Raw genomic sequence first — 18113 nt, forward strand, 5'->3', positions numbered from 1 at the left:
GTGGGCAGGGAGTGCTTTCAATTCCAAAACTAGCGATTGCTCGAGAAAAGGCTTGATTTTGCCTTCTTGATTCTCCAAGCTCAAAGGTTCGAAATTCCTTTGCATGTCTTTTACTGCATAACAGGATTCGAAAGTTATGCTTGACTCATCCTTCAATTCCATCGCTTCTTCAACTTCAAACTCCAATCTACAAGGCCAATCCTCTTCAAATTCAACTGTTTGGCATGCTTTGATCTCATCAGGATATTCCATCGCCTTAAGAATGTAAACCTTCATCTTCTGGCCATTAACTTGCATGGTGATTTCACCCTTGTACACATCAATTTGGGTTCTTCCTGTAGATATAAAGGGTCTTCCCAAAATGATAGGTACATCTTTATCTGCTTCATAGTCTAATATAATGAAATCAGCTGGCAAGATGAATTTATTCACCTTTACGAGCACATCTTCTAATTTTCCTTCTAGATGCACTAAGGAATAGTCAGTCAGTTGCAAAGTAACTATTGTGGGTACAAGTTCTCCCATTCTTAACTGTTTAAAGATTGATAATGGCATGAGATTGATGTTGACTTCAAGGTTGCATAAGGCTTGCCTTTTGTAAACTCCTCCAATGAAAAGGGGAATAGTGAAACTCCCTAGATCTCGCACTTTTAGTGGAACACTTTCTTATATAATGGTGCTGCATTCTTGTGTTAGTGCGACAGTCTCATAATTTTCCATCTTCATTTTCTTTGAGATGATATCTTTTAAGAATTTGGCATAACATGGCATTTTTTTTAGTACTTAAATGTGTGGAATGTTAATATGTAACTACTTTAACACTCTGAGGAAGCGTTGAAATTGGTTTTCATCATTCTTCTTCCTCAATATTTGTGGGTATGGAGGGAGTTGCACCTCATTTGACGCCTTTGAACTAGAAGCTATCGCAGATGAGTCTTTGCATTCCTCTTGATTTTCATGTGATGGTACCTTTGTTTCCTGTATTGGTTGCTTGTGAGTCCTTTCATCAAAAGAAGGTGTCTCGCTTCATTAGTAAGCTTGATTTATTTTTCCTTCCGATCTTCTTTCAATATGTGAACACTTCTCAATATCACCACATGACATTGTTCTTTGCCTGAACTTCCTACATTGCGAAGAACTTAAATGTTGATTGGTAGTAAGCCTTGTGGTTTGTTTTTCAATTTTCCAGTGATCTGCCCCATTTGGAGTTCAAGAATTCGAATGGACGACATTTGACTTGAATAATTGCCTCATTTTTTTGTATGAATTCTTTTAATAGATTTTCCAAAGATGAAGTTATTGGTTGTTGCAATGAGCTTGATGCCTGTTGATGTTCATGCTGTCCTTCCAAGTGGTCCATCTTCAGGGGCATTATGATGGTTGGCATTGATGGATATAGCGTGCAATAAACGGAAGTAATTAAGCATCTAAGTATTCTAACTACATCAATTTTAGCCAAAAAGCATGCATGTTCATGGGTTTCAATATATTAGGGTTTCTGATGAGTACCTTTGATGTTTCCTCCGAATTGCTAGAATTCTCCACAAATCTCTTCAATCTATGCAGTAGACCACCACAAGAGTCTTCTTTACTAATCTCAGGCCTTAGATTGAGTGGTGGTACTCAAATTGAGAGGAATTGAGTGTGCATTTTTTAGAGTTGAATAAGAGAGAAAAACCAGATTTTTCCCCTTTGAATTTTTTTATTTCTGATTGGATGAATCTCAAATCTAAACTAAAAAACTCAATTTATAATCTTCAACATGCAATTAGATTGAGTTTAAAAGTGTCACTTAATTTTCCATTTAAAATTAAGTGGCTTGAGGTGTAATTGAAGGGAAAAAGTGGATTATCCCATTTTCCATTAAAATCTATTTTTTTTAATTCATAAAATTGAATAATTTAAATAAAAAACTTATTATAAAAAAACTTAATTTTCAAAATCAATTCTAATTCAATAAATATTAGAATTTTGAATTTCATAAATTCAAATTTTAATTAACAAATTTCAAAATTTTGAATTTCATAAATTCAAAATTTAATAAATTAATTTGAATAATTTATTAAAATAATTTAATTAATTAATTTAATATCAAATATTAGATTAATATAACACCTTATTAAATATTTAAATCATATATAAATATTGTCAACTCTCTAAAATCGTAACTTTTAATTCGATAATTAAACATTAATTATAACAAATATAATAATACAAAGCCTAAACTGAGTTTGAATATTCCAAATTCTCTCAACACTCTATTCTAAGGTTTAATCCTTTTACGAGCTAGTAGAGGAACATAATAGACCAATAGATCATGAGCTCCAACGATTTGACATTGATCAGCTAAACTCTTTAAATCGAATTAATCACTATTCGTTAACTACTGAGACATACTACTATAGCTCAGTAGTTGCTCTTCTCATTGTAGATATATTTTTGTCCACTCTTCTCACCTAGACATACCACTATAACCCCTGTAATAGATCTTGCTTCTTAAGTCTTCACTGATACTTTAATGAACAATTTATTTATGGTTCTACCAACAAACCGAATCCCTCTCAACCACGATAGGGTGGGACCCCTTTGTTCATGACCAGGAGTCAGTACATAAGGGAACAACCTATCTGCTAAGCCTGAGACAAATTGTGAGTTACACAAGCATTTCTCGAGTGAATGAGCTTCTTCAGAGAGAACGCAATTCTTATTAGCTATCTAGGTAACCACGTTCACTTGCCCATTTTCGACTTCAGTTTTTGTCAATGTCATTGCCTGCAACAAACTGGTCATCGTATTCATCTGCGTCTGTAATGATGCGATGACATCATTACTTTATCTACTTTTTCCTCTCTCGTTCGATCTTGAGCCATTTTTGCTCTCCTTTTAGTCCCCATGATTCTTTGAGATGCGGTCAAGTATGTTTTAGGCTTCAACATAAGTTTTATCCAATAAACCACCTACTACGACAACATTTACGATAGTTTGGGATGCTGAATTCAAGCCATAATAAAAAATCTCCATTTGTAAACAATCAGGGAGTCCATTATGTGGACAATCTTTTACTAGCCTTTTGAATCTCGCCCATGCGTTGCTTAGTGTTTCATTCTCTTCCTGTTGAAAAATTTGTGATTGCCCTTCTTCTTCTACCATTTTCTGAAGGTGGAAAATATTTTTTCATAGATTTTTCCACGACTTATTCCCATGATGTGATTTCGCCAGGTTCAAGTGAATAAGCTCACTTCCTAGCCTCGTCGCATAGTGAAAATGGGTATAAGGTGAGCCTAACTTCTTCAGGAGTGATGTTGGGGAATACGAATTAGTTACGGATTTCGATGGAACTTCTCAAGTGAGCATGAGGGCCTTCCCCACATCACCCTCTAAATTGTCCAACTGTCTGAATCATCTGAAGCATGACAGGTTTCATTTCAAACCTAGAACCATCTAGTTCTAGATGCATAATTCCAGGTGAGAAATCATATAGAATTCGCAAAGTGTAGTCCCTAATGGGTCTGTTACAACCATTAGATAGAAGAATGGGGTTGGCTAGAGCATTTGCATTATCATTTATTACTACATTTGGCTCTTCTAGATTTTTTTTGTTGATCTGTCAACCTATGAGCCCTGTTCCTTTATCCTTTTTTCCTATTTGTTCTTCTTCTTTTGTGAAAGGTCCTCTCGATCTCTGGGTCGTATACTAACTCAGGTGTTGATCCTTCGCTCATAAAATGTTTGTTCCGCTTTCACAGATCAGGGTACAATACGCCAAGAACCGAGACCTGCGAAAATCAGAAACAATAATCTTAGCTCAACTTAGTTACCACAATCTCCAACAACTGGCCCAAAAGCTTGATGTGTTTTCTTGTTATGCGATGAATTAATTACTATGTGATACCTTACAACGTATAGTTTTACCTAGTTAAACCCAAGTATAAATCCAACTAGGATCCAGGTGAATCTAGGGTCGAACTCAGAGATTGCGTTGTATCGATGCGTTAACAATGATTGTTTCGACTTTTACGCGAGTTGTTTTGTTAATTATGCGATGAGTTTGTTATTCTATTGCTAAAGTAAAATAAATAATGGTAGGTGCAATGGTAATCACAATTATAAGAAAATAGCCTATGTTGAGAGATTTCGATTTCCAATGAATAAAAGTAGGATTAAAAAAATATTCACTAACAATTCCTAAGTAAATGCATAAATCATGCATTCAAGCAAATCACTCAAAACTCAGAACCTACATTTTTCAATGCATATAGCCACAATATCCTATTTCTAGGATACATGCAATAAGTATTTAATGCAAAATGTAAACCCCAAGCCCTATTTTCCCTATTTAAGTATGATGTATGATTAATTAATGTGTTAAGTAACTTATGTTAGTATTTAATTGTAAGGAAGAGGCTTGAGAATGCTAAAGGAAAAAGAAAATAATCTAAGTGTTGATACCTAAAGCTCTTGAGTATAAAGTGTATTTGTGCTTGGTTGAAAAAAGGAAGTCTGGCTAAGTGTTGAAAACCAAGTGTTGATACCAAGATACATCGAAGGCTAAAGCTTAAGTGTGCAGAAGCTATACGTGTCTAGGAGGTTAGGAAGGGCACAAGTCATGTGTTGATGCAAGGCTAAGTCTAGGCGTGTGTTGGCTAAGTGATGACCGAGAGTGTAGCCATTCGATGGCCCCTAATCTATGTGTTGGCTTGAGTTAGCGTTGAAGCATACGTTCAGGTTATAGAGGTGTTGGTTGCGCCCAACAATAGGAGAGGATGCCTTGGGTGCTGATGGAGCAAGCGCACGCATAGGTCGAGCGTGGTGCCGATCAAGTGAGCCATGCACTGGTGGAAAATGAAAGGAGGAGTCATGTGTTGGTGAGTTAGTGAAAGATTTTAGCTTAATAATCAACCTTAATGGGCCAGTTGTTGTGGTTAAGGAAATTAAACCCACTTAGTGGGCTAGCTGACACCTTGAGCTTTTGCTGAAACATGCATCTTCAACTATAAAAAGAGGGGAGCAGAAGAGGCTTTTGGTTTAGCCATTTCACTTATGCCAAGAGGAAAGTTCTTGAGTTATCCTGAAGATTGAAGAGTGCAAATGGTGACCTTAGGCTGCCGGAAGCAATCTCCCAAGAAAGCAAGTTGAAATCTAAAGTTTCTCCAAGTGATTCAAACTCTCGAGTGACCGTGAGCAAGGTATGAAGTTTAAAGGTTTCTTGGCTGATCAAAAGGAATCTGAAGCTAAAAGTTTAAGATAAGAGAGTTAAGTCATTTATAAGCAAGTTTGTAGAAGGAAATTTTCCAAAATAATGTATAGAAAAAAGAGTTATTCGAGTTTAAAGTTGAATCTGGAAATTTTGGTTAAACAAGCAGGCAGCTGCAATGATTGAGTAAGCAAGTAGCTCGCTTAGCCGGGTGGCGACACTGGTAGACGCACACGCAAGAGCAAGACTAGGCATCAAGCGTTGCACTAGGTTGTGCATAAGGGTTGCATTGTAAGGCACAAGTGTACTTTGGTGTACGAGGTATTGCACATGGTTGCATTGAGGCTATGAGCATTGGCGCATAGGTGAAGCGCGCAGTGCATAGGCATGGCAAGTGTGGCATAGCACAAGGGATGAGCACATATGACCATGAAGCCTTGCAACTCAACCTAAGGTATCAAGGGTGGCATGAGTTAGTTAGTATGCATTGAGAAAAGAGATTGATACCCTAAGTTAGATGTTAAGCTTGTTCTTATAAGTTAGGCTCATTAGGGAGCTAGTAGCATTGATCAAATGTGTTTGCCATTTTCATAGGACAAACGCCAATAGGGAAGGTCTACTAACCATAAGAAGAACACCCAAGACAGCGAGTGACAAATGCAAGTATTTTCTAAATGCTTTTATGAACGCGTGATTTCCTTTAAGCTAGTTTGACACTTGTTTTTATTTCTAGTATAAAGAAAAAGGTTTCCAAGCAAACTAGTTTTAAAAGTTCTCTTTAACGCATGCTTAAGTATAATGATGATTCTATGAAAGCATGACTTAAGTCTTCCATTATTATGTTTAATGAGGCATGTCTTGAACATCTCTTTATTTCAAAGTATGCTTTTAATCCATGATTGAGTTTTATGATGATTTGATGATGAATCCGATACTAAAAAGCTTTGTGAAGGTATTCGGGCCCTAGTACCTAAGGTATGACGGTACTTGGTTATTACCACGTGCACGTAGGTAGAGTTAACGTTGGTTGTGTTGAGACTACTCCACTACAACTAAGGTTTGACGTTGAGGGATTGAGCAAAAGGGTTCTCTCTCAAGTAAGGATTATGATGTTTAATAATTTTCATTAGTTTTATATTTAAAAGTTTTGAGTACGAGTTTGCTTGGTTTTTCAGGACATGTGTTTTTAGATAGCCACCTACTAGGCTAGTAGCTCAATCTTTTCAATCGTTTTCCTTTTCCCGAGGTAGTGGTCAACTCCCCAGAGGATAGCTATGCTACTTCTTTGCCACTCAAAAGACAGAAGAGAAATTCTAGGTGTTTACCTTGGTTATATCTATGTTAATGTCATGTACATGGTTAGGGACTAGTAAGGAAGTGTTGGAACCCACTAGGTTTTGTGTTGTAAATATCTTACACATGCATGTGTGCTGAACCCTTGATGTTAGGATGGAAAATGATATTGGTATGTTATATGTTGTGTTTGGATGGCAATGGTTATTTAAGCAGGTTATGGGAGTCTAGATGGGCAGTGGATTCCATAAGAGGGTTGGTAATTGCTGCCATCACAGTCTCTTATAGATTAAGAGAGTAATTTGGGAGGGGGTGTGACACAAAAGATGTCTTTATTTCTAAAGGTAATATTTTGTTTTATGAGGTCTAAATCTTTTACTCTTTCAAGCATAAATTCATTCTATTCAAAACAATCTTTCGACTTATTTGATAGTTTATAAAGCGTGCATAAAACAAGTTGAACGCATGATTAAACTTTACTTAATTCATGTTAGTTGCAATATTTCTCAACCCGATAAAAAATTAATTGCTCATGATAAATGGTTTAGAGATAGATAAACAAAATACTATATATGCATTCATGTTGATAAAAGAAGTTTTCCAACATTTTTACACAATATAAATGACAATAATAGCAGATAAAGAGATAGAGATAGAATATCAAGTCGTGGTATGCAATTCCTTACTCCCTTTAGTGCTGTGGATGACTGCCTTGCTAGATTATGCTGAAGGTGAAGTTTCCCCTTTATCTTTCGGAAGAAATCTTGAGTTCTAATTTCATGAGGGCTCAAAGGGAAGTGTTTATGAAGTGAGAAATTGCACAGAGTTTCCTCTAACGTCTTCTTGGTTGTATCTCTTTGCATGGAAATCTCGTGCATATTTATAGGTGCCAATGGACACTTCTTCTTTTTTCACTGATGATTGAATTGACAAGGTACATTAATTTCCATAATCTGATGCGTTGTCTACTTTGCGTTAAAAGTTCAATCGTTCTGTCATGAAGCTTTCTTGTCAGCCACCAACTCTGATTTGACCTTCATCACCCTATGCTTCATGTCATCTTCTATCGCATGAAGCTATGTGTTCCCACCATGCGAATCTAATTTTGACATTAGGAATTTTCTTCAGTGGTGACATTTTATGATTGCATGAATAGATACTACATTCACAACACAATTTTTATACTTTTGGATTACGAAATTGTGTTCATAGGCGATCACATAATATAATTGATTCCGTGATTTTCTTGCCAACTTGACGTATTTTCCATGATTTTTCCTAATTGGTTTAAGGAAAAGAGATACAATAACCTGTATTTCTACAAGTTATCAATCAACTACCTACATGTTTAAGTTACATAAAATAACCTTGGATCTTAGTTTATTGGATTGGGTTAATGCAAACTAAATTTCAAAATAAAATAACACTTTACTTTATTAAATAAATAATTTGTGAACAAATAATTTACAACATGATCCACGAGATTTAAGGCATCAACCGTAACACTCTGATCGCACAGAATTCGTCGCCCAATTTTGGGCCAAATAATTTTAAACTATTTTCGCTAAAAATATAGTAGTGGTAGCACCAGTCGAACATAGGGAACCTTTGAATTTCTCAATTAAACGGTTTACAATTCAAGGTAACCGAGGAGGGGGGTTTGAAGTTTATTTGATTTTGTAAAATTTAAATAACATAAAATAAAAACACAGATTAAAGATTTGAGAAATTATATGAGAAATCCTAGCTTGGATTGTAACGAAATTTTACTATTCAAAATATTTGATCATCGAATTCTCATTATCAAAATTAAATAATTATTTACACCTAACCAATTTAATTGAAAAATCTAGTTAAATCGTCCTAATCAACTAATTAGTCCAAATTGAATCGATGAAAAGCATCCAAATTCAAATTCATCCTAATTGCATTAAGGTCTAGGGCTATGTTAGGTTGAATATCCAATTTTCAAGCACCTAATTATATATTTGTTCTCAATCTCAAGTTGGTTAGAACATTACTCATCATTATGGATTTGTAAGCTAACCTAACCTGTTGCTTCTTGAGATTAACATATAATTAAGTGTCATGAATCATACATTAATCAAAGCAATGATCATAAAATCCACATACATATGACAAATAATAATATTTGATTAAAATTAATTGAATCCGACAATTACTATAATCTGGTTCGAAGACTCACAAATACATCAAAATAGGAAAAAATCCTAAAACTAAAGCTAGAAAATGATTACCTTAGCCCATAATCCACATGTTGTTCAATGGGTAAAGTTTGGATAAATGCAGTGACCCAAAAGTGGGAGAAAGATGGAGAGAAATTGATGGAAATCGGCTGAAATACAAGATATTTTGTCACACTCCCTCCCAGATTACCTTCTTAACTTAGAAGGAGATGTGAAGACAACAAATGTCAACCCTCTTATGACACCCATTGCTCATCTCAACCTTAGCAACCTGCACTCTCATGCTTTGTGCTCTTAGTAAACAGTTTATAAGCATGCAAACAACTAAACACTTCTTAATTCATACACGGCCAATGCAAAAGCATGAGTTATCCATACATGCCAAAACAGTTAACATAACAGTGGAAGCCATCTTAAGTTTTCTCTTATTCTTAATATGCACATAATAGTTTACTAAAACAAGACAAGCTTATCCACCTAAGATTTTTATATTTTGGTTCCTCGAGAAGTCTGGATCTTTGAGTGGCATACTGGGAGATCAATTAGGCTCTGGGGTGTGGACCACTATCTGGGGTAAATGAAAACATTGGGAAGAATGAGCTAAACGTCTAGTGAGTGACTTCTCGCTTTATAGTAACATGTTATAAAACATAAAAGTACTCATAATAAAAACTTAACAAGTTCAGGGTTCAAATAACTTAAATGTATTAATGGCATAATAACTTTGGAAATGCTCAGGAACCCTGGAAATCTCAAGTATCCATCAAATCAAATAGAAACATCATCATTTAGCATTAGTTGAGAAACAACCATTTTTCTCAATCGCTCAACATTAAAGTCCACAGCTGATGAAGGGTAATATCAATGCAATCGATGTCATCAAAATAGAACCTAACTGCACATTGTTAAGTCTCATAGGCTATTCCATGCCCTAGATACCGTCATCCTATAAGTACCAAAGGGCCTAGATACCTTCATACCTTCGGTATCGGGTTTCCTCAATATCACATCATAAAATTCATTACAAGTAAAACCTTAAGTATAAAGCATTCCAATAGAAAATATATCATAATAGTTAAGTCATCAAAGAATAGTTTACCTCATGGAATGCTAATAAAACATGCTATTAAGCCTTCAAAGCCAGGTATGTATCACAAGCTTTTTTAAAAACTCATCATATATATGTTATAGATTAGGTTTGGAAACTTAGGAAAACATGTTTAAGAACTCTTAGTGCAACTCAAACAATGCATGCTCAACTTTACACATAGAAACTCAAGCTTTTAAAAAACAAGCGGACCATGCATCCACCCATCACCAAGCATGCATTAAAGCTACTCAATATGTGTTGAAAGTTGCTCAATATAAAGCATGTTCCATAAAAAAGGTAAACATCTTTGAAAATTAAACATCTTTGTAAAGTGAGTAACTATGCGTTGAAAACTCATTAGAAAGCTGACTCCATGAGAGTGAAATCAAATTCAAGTTAATGAAACTAGTCACTCATTGTTTTTAAGCTACTTCCTCAGAGGGTTGTAAGCTTCCCCTATATGCGTTTGCTCTGTGGAAATAAAAGAAACCCTTGGTTAATGCCTTTAGCTCGCTTTTAAGCTTAACTTCAATATTCAGATTAACATTATTTCATAGAAGTTCCTCTCAATATCTAAGTCTATGTTTAGCTCAATGCATCATCACACTCAGCCATGCTCAATGCATCTTTAACAGTTAGGTAAATTCCACACACCACCTCACTTAATCAAATTTTACCTTCCTTTTATACTAGAGGTTACAAGATCAGGTTTACTCATTATGGTGACACTTGTCCCACTAATCCTTGTTTACGGCCTCTAATCTGGCCACTTAACCCACTAACTGGGTGATTAAGTTGTCTACATTAGCCTTTCCTCATTGCATAGGCTTTTGACCATGCAACCCTTCCCTCTCAACCATCACATCTCACACATGCTCCCTTGGTTATCCCATCTCTTCTAGCAATCATCGCACCGTTTGAACTTAGGCATTCCTTACAAGGTTTATCTAACCAACCTTACCTCACTTAACCTCCCATAACATTCCTCGTCCAACGACGCGATGCCACTTACTCATGTCATCGCCTAAGCCCACGGTAGCCTTACTTGCTAACCTCTAAACCTTCTGGTCGATGCATTCCTTGCTCCCTACCTAGCTTCCTTCCCTAGCACCCCTTTTAAGTGCTCAGTTAGGCGACTTAGCCGCTCGCATGCTGCCTACATTAACCTTTACTTACCTCATATAAGGCTAATCGTACACTTCCTTCGCTAGCCTCAACCAACCTTTCACCCGATAGTCGTCCTAACCTCCATTATGGTCTTTTATATGCACCTTTGTGTCACGCCTACTAACCTTTTAAGCAACATTCGATGCCTAACATGCGCTCAACTAGGCATGCTCGACTATTCACCTTCCTCTTACCTTGTCCTTTACCAACCTCCTTGTGAGGTTAGTTCATCTTTGCCAGCCTCGGCCAGGTCCTCCCTTGCCAAGCATACTAACCTCGATACATATAACCCACAACACATGCTTCACACCATTGTCTGTCCAACATCCTCCTTATAATATTTTGGGCGCATAACCTGGCCAATGGTCTTCCTTCTCAAGCTCTCTTAGTGTCAAGCTTCCTTACTTCACTCGAGAGCTTCAATAATCCTCACTTAGAGAATTTCCTTCACTCATTTGGCTTAGCTTCACGCCTAACTTTCCCTCTCAATATCTTGCCAAGTGTTGGTTGTCTAACGAGCTACTTGAGACATACCTTCTTAACACTTAGAGAAATTTCTCTTCTTCTTTAACATTAACATACATAGACATAGCATACACTTAAGTTGAACACTTCCAAACAACATAAACACATACTTAAAGGAAAACTTTAATCACAATTACTTATTAAGTTTAGGTGACATACACCCTCCCAAGCTTACTTCTTAAGCTCAACAGCAGGTGTGAGGATAGCAAAAATCGTCTTTTTGTGATACCAACTGCTCATTTCTTCTGAACTAACCTTAACTCATCTTAGCCGAAAATAAACTTAACTTCAGGTTCCCATTTAACAGAAATTAAGATTCATACAGTTTCATAGGTTTTTACAAGAAACTTGCCCAACCCATTTCAGCCACTACTTTAATAAAGATTTAACTCATGGCAAACCTCGTCTTCTTGTAGCAACCCAGATTCTTCTGCTACCTGCGAAGGAAAAACATAAAGGAAAAGAATGAGCTAGAAGCTCAGTGAGTGGTATGTTGGGATTGATGTCCTAATTCTCCCGAAGTCTCGTTGTTTGTAATATATACACATTGTTATGAATAAAATAATAGTTATTTTATCTAACATTTACTCATATCCAATAAACAAAGCTCCATGGTTATCATATGTAAATTTAAGCATGTATATGAGATATACAAGTGAATCATGCCTGAGGTGATAACCTAAATAGCTCTGTAGTATAAGGATTAAGGTGAGATACCTAATCCTGGTGCCACTACGGATACGGCCCGCTTCGTAAAGGTTTACAAGTGTTGTGAACTACTACAGATGGTAGATCCTGACCATTCATGTGGAGACATGCGAGTGTGTGTATCTTATACAAAGAGTTTATATAAGACCGGACCATGAGATGATTCATCTCTGTATATAATGTCATTGATACTGGAGACTTACATCTCACCTAAACGACCATAGGTGACATGACCTCAATCCTGAGTGTTTTAGAAACTTCTGCCTTTGAGAGCGGTTCTTTGATTAGTATAGGTGAGAGTGGCCAGATTGCCAACTCAACATGTCTACCTTTTTAGGGACTCGTCTGATTTAAGAGCTGGGAACTCAATTACACAAGATGAAATTCACTCCTTCCCTAAAGCAGAGGTAAGTAGATAAATTGCTCTCTTAAGGGCTAATTCTAGGGCTTGAACATAGTGGCCACAGCTTCTCTTTGGAAGAGAGAACTCAGTCATAGTAGGATTATGACTTATGTTCATTAGAAGGATCAGTGGTACTTAAGGAGTTAAATGTAACTACAGGGGCATGATGAATATTGGCCCAGTTGTACTTACGAGCGATCTGTGAAGGGTTATCGCATTGTTGATTGGTTAAGATGGACACATAATATATCTATAGTAAAGAGAGTTCAGCTATCGATCTTTAGTGGAGTGCCTAGCAGTTAACGGATGGTGGATCCCGTGACAAAAGAGTTTAGTCAGTTATTCACGTACCATTAGAGCTTCGAGCTATAGGTCCATAAGGTCTCCTTGGTAACTCAATGGATTCAATTGAGGATCAGTTCTTGGTGTTGATTTGAAATATTCAAATTGACAAAAGATAATTCGATTATATATGATATGATCAGTGTGATGTATGAGATATATCTATTAAAGGATTAATGTAAGTGACATTTACATTAAGGACCATGGAATAAAAAAAAGGCTATGGTTTATATGTTTCATGAGATGAAATATTAAAACTATAGGTTATAAATATAGTATGGTAAGTTGGTTATCATATATATTTATAATAATATTAATTATTGAATAATTATCTCTTTTTCTCTAATAACCAATTGAGTGGGAGGTTATTGGTGGTTTCATGGTAACCGTGAGTTAAAAAAAAAATGTTTTCCTAAATTTAGTAGTTGTTGATTTGAGATTTCTATTTTCGAAAATTACTCACGAAAAGACTGTCAAGTAATTAAGATTTACTAAACGATAGCTGAAGAGGGACTAGACGATCGTGGAGTGTTTCTATATGATAGATCACTTAGTTGGCCGATTAGCTAAACGATCGTGTAGCTTCTGCTAAACGAACGTGTAGCATTTGTTAAATGATATGGCATTATCTATACGATAGACCTTATCATCTCCCACTTGCTCAAACATTTACACGATTGTTCATCCTCCGGTCTCTTCCTCTAACCAAGTCCACAAAGAGCCCACACTTTTGGATTCTCGCACCGAGAATACCAAGGTAGCCATTGTGGTGGTGTCGTACTCAACTCGACATAGTCAAGGTTCTGTGGAGGCCGTTCTTGCGTTCGTTGTGTACGTAGTCTAGGTGATCGTTGTGTTCGTGGTCGCTGTGATCGTGCAGTGTAGCGATTGTAATGTTCGAGCGTTCAGGTTTGCAATTGTGCTGATTGTTCGAGCGTTCATGATCAAAGGTGATGAAAATGAGTCTTCAAAGGTATGTGTAATTCTTCCCTTGATCTTAGTAAAGCATGTTATAATTTTGATTTGTGCATAGCCTGTATGTTTTTGTTTCATGACTGTAATTATTGATGTTCATATACAAATAAAATTTGGAACGATCATTCTGCTGCTCATGGAAATTCTCATGTTCGATTTCCTTCGATTGGAATCAGAGCCAGGTTGTTCTGATATTCCAAATTTCACTTCTATTTGAACTTCTTTTACAGTCGTGGTGGGTTTTCTACATTTCGTTTAATTGTTAAATGTGTTTGTGGATGGCGTTGATGAATGTTTATAGATTAATTGCCTTTGTTTAAAGCTTTCTTTAAAAGTGCTAATTTGTAAGGGCCCCTGTGTTTTTGGACATAATTAACATGCAATCGGGTCTGTAATTCAAAGTGTTTGAGTTAGTCAAGTCATTCATGATAAAGTTTCGAAGCATGGAGATGCGATTCTCAGCGAAGAAGAAGACCAAGAGTCGATCGTGTCGTATAGCCTCAGGTAAAGGATCATTGGGATTTGGTTAAACGATCATGTAGATTTTTCCATACGATCGTATAGTATTTACTAAACGATCGTTTATCTAATGCTAAACGATGGGGTAAATCATTTACTCTATCGCATAGAGTTGGTTACCCAATCATGTAGACGCTGGAGGTAGACGATCGTAGTGGGAGGATTTGATGCTCATCGTTTAGAAAAAGGCGCGCGCTAAATTCTTAGTCGTGTGGTCTCATGTTGCAATGCCTTAGATTCCTGTGAAAATTTGATGCAGTCCTCTTCAGGTATGCCTTGGATGCATGCCATGGAATTTTAAAGAATGGTCAGCCAAAGATTTAACAATGTCCTCTAATGACATACCTGAAGAGGATGATGATAATGGATTTGAATGGCTTGAACTATGATGTCCTTACCCTTGACCTCCCCATTTGAGATTCGGGTGATCTCTCCATCCTGGATTGTAAACAAGGGCATGAGGGTCATACTTTCTCTGATAACCCCCAACTACATTTACTTGGGCTAGAGGACATGCATCAGAAGAGTGTCCTAGCACTCCACAAGCTCCACAGTTCTTCACTTGGGCTACTCCTCCTTATGTCATTTGCATAACAAGAACAGTCAAGTTAGAATGCTGTGATCTCAATTCTTTTACCTCAAAAGATGAAGATTGATCAAACTTGATAGCCTTGGTCCCAAAATTTTTATCATTCTTCTCCATACACAAGATTAACTCCTGGGCTTCCTTAGAAGTCTTATCAGCAAGAGCTCTACCAGCCGCAGAATCAATGGAACTCCTGTCACTAAAGAGTAAATCACTATAGAAATACTGGATTAGTAGCTGATCAAATATCTGATGATGAGGAAAACTAGCACACAAACGCTTATATCTCTCCCAGTATTCAAACAATGTTTCACCAATGTTCTGTTTAATTCTATAAATATCTTTTCTAATTAAATTATCTCTAGAAGCAGGAAACTTTTTTTCAAGAAATTTCTTTTTCGCATCATTCCAGGTAGTTATAAACTCGGGGGTTAAGTGGTACAACCAATCCTTAGCTTCATCCTGTAACGAAAAAGGAAAGGCTCTAAGGTCTAATTTTTCGTCTATAACCCCATGAGGACGCATACTTACGCACACCATGTGGAAATCTTTGATATCCTTGTGAGGGATAGTTAGTTGTATTCACCGATTTTCGCAATAATAGCCTGTTCCACAGCAGGATTAACAGCATTTTACCCTGAAATTCCCCGGAAGACAGGCTACAAATTTATCAAACCAGGCTTAAGCTCGAATGGCATGGTGGTTAGAGGAATGACTATGCACAGGGTCTCTTGATCCATTTCTGGTTCAGCTAGCTCCCTTAGCGTTTTCTCTCGGACCTCTTCTACCATGACTTCTATTGGATTGTCAGCAACTTGATGATCTCCTTCTTCCAGTGTCTCTCTACTGTGTTCCCTTTGGGTTTGCCTCTCCTCTTGAGAAATATCTACAAAAAAAAAAAAAAAAAAAAAAAGAGTTAAGCTCTTCACTCCCAGATGAGCGGGTCATACACCAAAAGAAAATAATAACACGTTTTTCCTTTTTTTTTGTCTTTATTTAGAATTCTAAAATTTCCTAGGTTAATTACGCGCCAATTTGTTTGCAGTCAGATTTAATAGATACGTTGTCGCATACGATCACTGACTTAAACAAAAGAAATATGTTCATCGATCCTAAGACTTATACCAAAAATGCAGTAAAAGTAGTAAGAACAGGGTCGAATCCACAGGGAAACTACAAACTAGCTAGGTTGATTAAATTCCATGTGATAGGTGGATTTTGGTTTGTTTTGTGAAAAATGGAATTAGAAAGTAAACATGCAAAGAATAAAAGTTTGAATGAGATCAAATGCACAATTGGGTTGTAGTAAATCAATAAAAAAGGATCTTGGGAATAGTTTGTATGTCCAATTTCAATCATTAGATACTAATAAATAACACTAAATCTATGTATTCCGCAACCTATTAGAGATACTAATAGCCTAATTAGCTAAATTCGATATTAAATCAAACCAACCCCAAGTTGCCGCATACTACAAGTTGACACATGCAATCCTAATTTGTGCAACGTAATCAACAATTATGTATAGCGCCATGAAGATTTTGCAAACAAGAATTTAGTAAAATCAATTTGTCAGACCAATTCAATCAAATTCCATTAAAAATAATCCAAATCATACCCAAGAGTTCATAGAATTCAGTATAATTAATTAGAAATCTTTAAGAAATCGAACATGCGACTAAACCCAAGAAAGAAATTACCTAACCTTGCATCTTCCTCAAATCAACAACATAAATTAGGAAGTTAAAAGGCATATGGAATAGATTAAAGAATGAAAAGGAACGAATGATGAATCTATCGTCCAGAAACCGTCCCAATCATAGTCCAAAATCATTTTCCCTTTGTAATTTTTCTTCACACCTTCAACTGGAATCAAAATCTTCTATTTGTAGAATGATCACAACATTGCAATGCTGCAAAGAGTGTTGTGATGCTCTTATCGAATCAGACCTCAAACGACGAAGGAGGGGCACAATGTTGATCTGATGATGTGTTGCGCACGTGCAGAAGCCACGTCCATTAAAGTTCGTAACATTATAACGTCCTGCTAAACGGCGCAACATTGCCCTGTTCGCTCACTTCTATTTGATAGCGTCGAGCTAAAGCATTGGCATGGCGTTGTGACGCTAACTGCTTGTCCCAAAATCGATACTTATTGACTGTAACGACCCAACTCCCTAGGATTCAAGCTAGGCCGTTACTATAAGCATGCATGCATGAAATTCAAAACGAGACATTTTCATAGCTTAACAAAAATCTAGTAAAAGGCGTAAATTAAATAATTTCATTAAAACTAAATAATTGAAATCCAAGTCATCACAAAATCATAAACCAATCTAGAAAACATCCTTAAAAGTAAAAAAAAATGCAAATAACAAAACTGTGAGTTTTAAATGTCAACACAAGAAACTAAAATATAGAAAAATCTTGAAAAACATAAGCGGAAGCATATGACTAGTCCCAATAGCTCGATCACGGTTTCGCTTGTCATTTGTCGGCGCATCTTTACCCTTGAAGAAAATCTTAATCGAGATCCAATGAGCGGAAGTGGATCGTTTCAAATCCCATTAAGAAATAATACAACAATTACAGTCCACACAGAAACGATTATGCATAATCAGAAATTATAGCATGCTACTTAATATAAAGATACAAGGGATAGAGTATGCAAACCTTTGAAGAACCATTCTTTAAGTGTCCCTCAATCGTTCAGCAAATCGTTCAATCAGCACAAACTTGAACTCAACAAATAGAACTCGATCTCAATGAACGTCTGTATGAACCTCAATCCCAATTGAGTCCAACTCGATTCTCGAACGGAACTAAAACACCACCATAATGGTTACCTTGGTATTCTCAGTATAAGAATCTAGGAGTTGTGGGCTCTATATGATTTTGGATTGAGGAAAGCAGGATGTAGACGATCGAGTAAGTGGGAGATGAACGTTGTCTATCGTATAGACGAAATACTCGATCGTTTAGTAAATGGAAGCCTATCGTATAAACTTTACTACTCAATTGTTTAGCAACAAGTAACTATCGTATAGTTAGCTCGATCGTGTATGCTCTCTATGCCATCACTTAGTAAAACCTTTTTACTTGAT

This window comes from Benincasa hispida, chromosome 8 (genome assembly GCF_027475165.1).
Source record: "Benincasa hispida cultivar pf3 chromosome 8, pf3_genome.v1.1, whole genome shotgun sequence".
In the NCBI taxonomy this organism is placed as follows: domain Eukaryota; kingdom Viridiplantae; phylum Streptophyta; class Magnoliopsida; order Cucurbitales; family Cucurbitaceae; genus Benincasa; species Benincasa hispida.